The following is an 8,655-nucleotide window of genomic DNA, read 5'->3' as shown; positions in this document are numbered from 1 at the left end:
ATTTGAGTATTCAGCGCGGACTGATTACGTCAACAGATGTGTATCATAGGACAGACATGCATCACGACTACATGACATCATTATTGCATTTTGCATCGCATTTGCCTTATCTTTGTCTGTGATGTGTGGATTGTATCGCTTTACCCATCTTATGTGAAATTTGATCTACTTGCTCTTATTTGTTGATCTGAGGTTGATGAGGATATACTGTTGGTTCTAGCTGTTGAATATGATCTGTTTAGTATAGGTTGGTTGGTTTGCTGCTAGATTGAAGTTTCGGTGGTTCGGTTGGGATTGAAAGGAGTTGTTTATAGCTGCTAGTTTTGCTTAGTTTAGAGTTACTTGAGAGTACCTGTGGTTTTCGGTACTCACCCTTGCTTCTACACAATTGTGTAGGTTGACAGCTCTCTCTCAGATTCGGCTTAGTATTTTCTTTAGCAGATTGAGCTTCGGGACATACTCGAGAGGTAGCGGTTCATTCCAGACGTGCCCTTGAGTTATCTTTACTTTCAGTTTTGTTCTATTCGAGAACTATACTATGAGACTTGTATATTGTTATTCGAATTCTGTATTTAGAGGTTTGTACATGTGACAACCAAATTCTGGATAGTGTTGAGTCTTAATTAAAGTCTTCCGCTTATTTATTATCTTTTATTCTCATATTTCTACTTCTCTATCGTTGTGGTTGGGTTAGGCTGACGTGTCCGGTGGGAAATGGACACGTGCCATCACATCCGAATTGGGGTGTGACAATAATGCTAAAATTGCCAGAAAATTTAGTCAGAATTTAGCAAGAAATTTAAACAGTCTATAATATTTTTTTTTAATTTTAAAATAAACTGATCATTTTTCTATTTTTTTAATTAAAAGGTATTAGAGTTAAAAGGGTAAAACTGTTTTAAAAGGTAAAATAATATAGGTAAAATACAATTCTGACGGGTAATAGTAACTTTCTCTTTTGTGTTCATCAAATTCGATGATCTTTACAAAAATCAATGTTTACAACAATGCTTTGTATACCCTGCAATTATATAATGGTATTTTAACAAAAATAATTTAAACAATACGGAGTCTAGCAAGGGAAAAACTAATGTAAAGAATTTATTTTGATATTGCCACTTATATGAATTTGTCTATAGAAGGCATTTTGAAGTGTCCGTAAAAAGAAGTTTATAAAATATAGTGCTAGAAGAGAAAGATGTTGCGGGTTGCTAGAGAATCATGCTAATAAGTGTCTTTTTATAATTAATTAGTAAGATTTGTTGATAATTTTGCACATCTGGATTATAGACAGGGGTGTGCAAAAATTGAACCGATTGATAAATCTAACTGAAAAATGTTATTGGTCATTGCTATTGGGCTATTCGGGTTAACATGTTTTAATTGATTTTATAAAAAAATTTATTGAATTATCGGTTCCGTTTTGATTTTTTAATATTGAGTTATTGGGTAAATCGATATCCATCATAATAATTTACTACTTTACCCCTATATAAATTTTAAACATTAATTACAGTACCTAATTGGTTACTGCATGTGCCTTATAGTCTTCAATTGATCACACGTAGGTGTGTCAAATGAGCGGGTTGAGTTGAAATGAGAGATTCTAAAGTGAGTTGAAATAAAAATCGGGTTGAGTCCTGACCCACCCAAGTATACTTTGGCTAGTTCAAATGGGCTAAAAACGGGTTGGGTCTTGACCTGCTTAATCTCGATAATTTTAACATATTGTTATTTAAGTTTTATAGTCAACTTCAATTTCAACTCAAAATTTTTTTTTTGAAAAAAAGTTACGAATGGATAGATAAATCCTAGATGATATAAAATAGATAGTAATTCATACCTCCAATATAGAAACATACATCTCATCAATGCAAATAAAAAGTCTTAAAATGGGTTGAGTTGAAATTGGAGATTAAATTGAGCTCAATTGAAAATTCTTATAAAATGGAATAATGTTTGAATGGGTTGAGATTGAACCCAACTCAAATATCTTGAGCCCAATCCATAAATTTTTGGACAAGTTACCTATATTTGGGCTCATTTTGACACCCCTAATCACATGACTTCACAATAACTTTGAGTTCACAACTTCACCTTATACAAAATGTCAAAACCTAAAGTAAGAACTCTATTCCTCTTAATTTCTCTGCGTTGCACCTGTATAGTTATTTATTATTATTTTTATTTTATGAGCGTTCTATAAAGTTACATCATTGTTTGTCACATCAAATTATTGGAGAAATCATATATTATTTTCTAAGAATTTTCTTCTTGATTAGACCAAAATCGAACCATTAAGGACCAAAATCAATAAACCAAAAATCGATATTGATTTAGCTTATTTAAAAAGTAAAAATCGATAAACCAAACCGATAATGCATAAAATCAAACCGAACTAACCGATGCACACCCTAATAGACATAGATGCAATGACTAAGCTAAGGCTAAATTACAAATCAAGGCGAGCTTGTATTTCTATATACCAAACGTTGTCCAGGGAAGTATTAATAAAGAAGGGATTATGCACATCTATAAAACTAAAATAAAACTTTGGTACACAATACTTAAAATAACTCATTTTTAATTATAGTAGCCCAGTTTATAAAAAAAATACTCCATTAATCAGGCTTATACTAAAAAAACCAAATCGAATAATTTTTGTTATTCGATATTCATGAACAAAAAATAAAAGATCAAATCGAAATTTGAAAAAAATGAACTGNCACCCTATACAAAATGTCAAAACCTAAAGTAAGAACCCTATTCCTCTTAATTTCTCTGCGTTGCGCCTGTATAGTTATTTTCATGTTATTTATTATTATTTTTATTTTATGAGCGTTCTATAAAGTTACATCATTGTTTTGTCACATCAAATTATTGGAAAAGTCATATATTATTGTTTTAAGAATTTTCTGATTAATTAAACCAAAACCGAACTATTAAGGACCAAAATTGATAAACCAAATATCGATATTGATTTAGCGTATTTAAAAAATAAAAATCGATAAATCGAACTTATAATGCATAAAATCGAACCGAACAGACCGATGCACACCCCTAATAGACATAGATGCAATGACTAAGCTAAGGCTAAATTACAAATCAAGGCGAGCTTGTATTTCTATATACCAAACGTTGTGCAGGGAAGTATTAAACAAGAGATTATGCACATCTATAAAACTAAAATAGAACTTTGGTACACAAAACTTAAAATAACTCATTTTTAATTATTGTAGCCCATTTTATAAGAAAAATAGTCCATTAATCAGGCTTATACTAAAAAAACCAAATCAAATTTGTTTTGTTATTAGATATTCATGAACAAAAAATAAAAGATCAAATCGAAATTTGAAAAAAATGAACTCAACAACCACCCCAAGCTAAGATAAACCACCCATCTCCAGTTGATGCCACCACCTCCTCTCTAACCTTGGATATCGATAGTCTCACATTTATCTTCTTCACTAGAGAATCGCTCCAAAGTACCAACACCTTCACGGGATGATATTTTTGAAGTGATTCTTGCCATCACTAGATCCCTCCAAATCGCTATGCTTGAATTCTTTGCATGTTGGGACCATTTGTTGAATGAAATGTAAGATCTCATTAAATTTTATATCAAGCAAAGGAAAAGTGATAGCACATCTAAAGACAAAAATTTCATCTGATGAAGCCCCTAATTCTTTGGGGTGAGTCTCTGGTGAAAAAGAGAAAGGTTAGACTACAGATGTTCAGGGACAGAGGGAAGACATGAATCTCTGGAAATGAGTTATTAGTTACTTAATGATATATACTAGTAAGAAAAGCATTCTTGCTATTTTTTAAAAGTTTTTTTCTTTCTAATAGTTATAAATGCTGCTTGGTCCAGTATATCTAACATCTGAATGATATTTATAGAATAGTGAGAGTGAAACATGAATGCATCTGGATGAGATATTGGTGAAAGTGGAAAAGTCGTAACAAATGAAAAGGAAAGTGACACTCTACACGAGAGTTTCGTGCAAAAATCACGGGAATTTTCCTTTTTTTTAGTTTGTTTATTTCCAAGCACGATCCTCGTGATCCTTGCACAAAACTCTTGTGAGACTGAAGAGTGCCACCCTCGTGATCCGGCAAGAACTCTTGCGAGACTGAGGAGTGCCACTTTCATGTGCACTACACTTCTTTGTTCTATATATATCGATCAGGTGTTGGATATGTTGGATCAAGCATCACTTGCTATTCCTTCACTAATAACTCATTTTCAGTGATTCCATTTAAATCAACTTTTCTTTACTTGGCATAACTCTAGTACCATTGCTTGTGAGGGTGGTCTAGAAAGTTCCCTAATATATTGTTGTCGATATAAAAATTTTCCTTTACTTTTCTTTTTGTAAATGCATTGAGTGATTTTATTGAAATTAAATTGACCATCGCAGTGGAATTGAAGAGAGGGGACGTGCTACTATATATCTGTTATGTTACGTAGATCGATATGGGCATCTCAAAATATGTAGCATAGTTGGAGGTTCGTCACACAATGTGGGGATCTATTAAAAAGTTTCTCAGCGGCTTCAAAAGATATCAAGCCACAAATAATTCAAATGTAGCAGTTCTAAGGTGTGCAATGATGACACAAATTATTGATGAATGTGTTGGTACTTTGGGGCGAGTCTCTGGTGAGGAAGATAAACATACGATGATGTTCAAGGCTCCGTAGGAGAAATGATGAAAAAGGAAAAATATGTAAGCCTAAATTGGGGTTGTTCATTAAAACACTAATTGAAGACAATTCAATTAATAAGATTCCAACCCAGGAAGAAAACTATAGAAAAGAGAAAAAGATTTAACTTTTTCCTTCTTATTTTCTTAGTATGTATTAACTCATTTTGACATGAGATCAAATATTTGATATAAAAGTTAACATTGAATTGCTAACATTGACTTGAATCAAAGTTGGAATTGCATATACTCCTTGTAATATGTGTCATACTTATATCTTACCTATTTCTTCGAAATTGTACCATGATGGAAGTTTCCAATTACGACCTTTAAGTAGCATTGATCAGTAATATAATTCTTTTATGTTATTAGATATCAAAGGCTTTTGAATTTCTCTGCCTTTTGTAGTCTCTTATTGTTTAAGCAAACAAAATGAGAGAACTTTCCCAAATTGTATTTTAGTGCTTTAAAATTAAGTAAAATTTTATAATTAATTAGTAGTATTTGTTAATAATTTTGCACATTTGAATTATAGTGATTAGGGGTGTGCAAAATTCGAACCGAACAAATGCTATACGTGATTGATATTGGGCTATTGGATTAACATGTTTTATTAAAAAATTTATCGGCGCAGATTATCGATTTGGTTTTGTTTTTTTGATATTAGGTTATCAGGTAAATCGATATCCAGGATAGTAATTTATTACTTTACCCTATATAAATATTAAATACTAATATCAGTACCTTATTGATTACTGCCTTTGCCCTATAGTCTTCAATTCACATGACTGCACAATGACTTTCAGTTCACAACTTCACATTACACAAAATGTCAAAATCTAAAGCAAGAACCTAATTCCTCTTAAATTCTCTATGTTGCACCTGCATAGTTCATTTCATGTTATTTATTATTGTTTTATTTTATGCGCGTTCTATAAAGTTACATCATTATATTGTCACGTCAAATTGTTGGCGAAGTAAAATATTTATTTTATAAGCATTTTCTTATTGGTTAAACTGAAATTGAACCCTTAAGGACCAAAATCGATAAACCAAAAATTGATAAAAAATATCTTATTGATTTGGTTATTGATATAACATATTTAATTAAAAATTAAAAAACAATAAATTGGACCAATAATGCATAAGATCAACCCGAACTGACCGATGCATACGACATAGATCCAATGACTAAGTTAAGACTAAAGTGCAAGTCAAGGCAAGCTTGTATTTCTATATATCAAATGTTGTGCAATAAAATATAGATTAAAGAAAACATCTATAAAACTAACTGGATATAAAAACTCGGGCAAGCTTGGGCCCAATATATATTATTTTATTTATTTTAATTTATATAACACAATTAGAATCAGGAGAGTCAATTAAATTATTAAATAGTTTTTGTTGTTAGCTATTTTTATACTATTTTTAACGTACTTTTCAAATAATATCTGTGGCACATGTGATATTTTGTGAGTTAATCAATTTTTAATATATTTGTTTAAATAAAGGTGTTAATTATTGTGATTTATGTAGCACATATGAAATTTTATGAGTTAATTAATTTTTAATATATTTTAAGAATAATTTAAGTTGTTAATTATTGTGATTTATGGTATTCTTAGTTAACATAATTTTTAAATAATATATGTTACCTTAGAGTAATATATGTTACCCCCCCTGTCTCAATTTATGTGGTACAGATGAAATTTCGAAAGTGAATCAATTTAATATATATATTTTTAAATATTTTAAGTTGTTAATTATTGGAAAGTTTAGTACTATTTTTTCATAATTTTAAATATAATATAGTAAAAAAGAAAGCAAAAGAAGAAATACTAAATATTGTAATTTATAGTACAATTTTTTTTTCATTTTTAAATACATAATATACTAAAATATAAATAAATAAATAAATAAATACTAAATATAAAATAGAGAAAATTTGGGGAGAAGGGTAAATCGGTCAATTGGTCGACTGGCCTTAAGCTCCTCAAACATTTACTATTATAATATAGAGTAAAATAAAACTTTGGTACACAAAACTTAAAATAACTCATTTTTAATTATAATAGCCCATTTTATAAGAAGAAAAATATTCCATTAATCATGCTTATACTAAAAATTCGAATCTAATTTGTTTCGTTATTCGAATACATGAACGAAAAACAAAAAATCGAATCGAAGTTCGAAAAAATGAATTGCCAGCGCAAGATTAACTACCTTTCTCCAGTGTATGCCATCACCTCCTCTCTAACCTTGGATATCGATAGTCTCACATTTATCTTCTCCATCACCTCCTCTCTAACCTTGGATATCGATAGTCTCACATTTATCTTCTTCACTAGAGAATAGCTCCAAAGTACCAACACCTTCATCGAATGATATTTTTGAAGTGATTCATGCCATCGTTGTACCCTTAAAATTGCTATGTCTGAATTCTTTGCCTATTGGAACCATTTGATGAATAAAATGTAAGATCTCATTAAATTTTATATCAAGTAAAGGAAAATTGATAGCACATCTAAAAACAAAAATTTCGTGTGATGAGGCCCCTGATTCTTAGGGGCGAGTCTCTGGTAAAAAAGAGAAAGGTTAGATCACTACGGATGTTCAAGGATAGACTACAGATGTTCATGGATAGAGGGAAGACATAGGAATCTCTGGAAATGAGTTATTTGTTACTTGATGAGATATACTAGTAAGAAAAGCATTCTTTCTGTTTTTTTAAGAAAAGAATTTCTTGCTAATAATAATAAATGTTGCTTGATCCAGTATATCCATGAATGCTATTTATAGAATAGTGAGAGTGAAACATGAATGCACCTGAACGAGATACTAGTGAAAGTGGCAAAGTCGTAACAAATGAAAAGGCAAGTGACACTCTGCACGAGAGTTTCGTGCAAAAATCACGAGAATTGTGCTTTTTTAATTTGTATATTTCAAAGCACGACCTCATGATCCTTGCACAAAACTCTCGTGAGACTGAGGAGTGTCATACTCGTAATCCCTACACAGAACTCTCGTGAGATTGAGGAGTGCCACTTGCATGTACACATCATTTTTTTTGTTCTATATATATATATATATATATATATATATATATATATATATATATCTATCAGTGTTGAATATGCTGGATCAAGCAACACTTGTTATTCCTTCTCTAATAACTCATTTTCAGTGAGTCCGTTTAAATCAACTTTTCTTCGGTATATCTCTAGTACCTTGCGAGGGTGGTCCAGAAAGTTCCCAAATATGTTTTTATTGATATAAAAATTTACCTTACTTTTCTTTTTGTTAAATGCATTGAGTGATTTTATTGAAATTAAATTNCTCCTCTCTAACCTTGGATATCGATAGTCTCACATTTATCTTCTTCACTAGAGAGTCGCTCCAAAGTACCAACACCTTCATCAGATGATATTTTTGAAGTGATTCATGCCATCGTTGTACCCCTTGAAATTGCTATGTCTGAATTCTTTGCCTATTGGAACCATTTGATGAATAAAATGTAAGATCTCATTAAATTTTATATCAAGTAAAGGAGAATTGATAGCACATCTAAAAACAAAAATTTCATCTGATGAGGCCCTTGATTTTTTGGGGTGAGTCTCTGGTGAAAAAGAGAAAAGTTAGACTACAGATGTTCAGGGATAGAAGGAAGACATAGGAATATCTGGAAATGAGTTATTTGTTACTTAATGAGATATACTAGTAAGAAAAGCATTCTTTTTATTTTTTTCAGAAAAGAACTTCTTGCTAATAATAATAAATGTTGCTTGATCTAGTATGTCCATGAATGATATTTATAGAATAGTGAGAGTGAAACATGAATGCACCTGAACGAGATACTGGTGAAAATGGCAAAGTCGTAACAAATGAAAAGGCAAGTGACACTCGAGAGTTTCGTGCAAAAATCACGAGAATTGTGCTTTTTTAGTTTGTATA

General features: G+C 30.9%; 1 long non-coding RNA gene across 1 annotated transcript; it reads right to left on the bottom strand.

Moving 5' to 3' along the window:
• Window positions 1-6,706: 6,706 nt before the first annotated feature.
• Window positions 6,707-8,419, bottom strand: LOC125871274 (uncharacterized). Its single transcript, XR_007446992.1, has 3 exons — window positions 8,116-8,419; window positions 7,014-7,076; window positions 6,707-6,962 (listed from the first exon to the last, which is right to left on the bottom strand). It is a non-coding gene; the product is annotated as an uncharacterized LOC125871274 (long non-coding RNA).
• Window positions 8,420-8,655: the final 236 nt, after the last annotated feature.

The sequence above is a fragment of the Solanum stenotomum genome, chromosome 7, assembly GCF_019186545.1.
Source record: "Solanum stenotomum isolate F172 chromosome 7, ASM1918654v1, whole genome shotgun sequence".
NCBI lineage: Eukaryota > Viridiplantae > Streptophyta > Magnoliopsida > Solanales > Solanaceae > Solanum > Solanum stenotomum.
The sequence above is the reverse complement of the archived record's forward strand: the minus strand, read 5'-3'. Positions and strand labels throughout refer to the sequence as shown.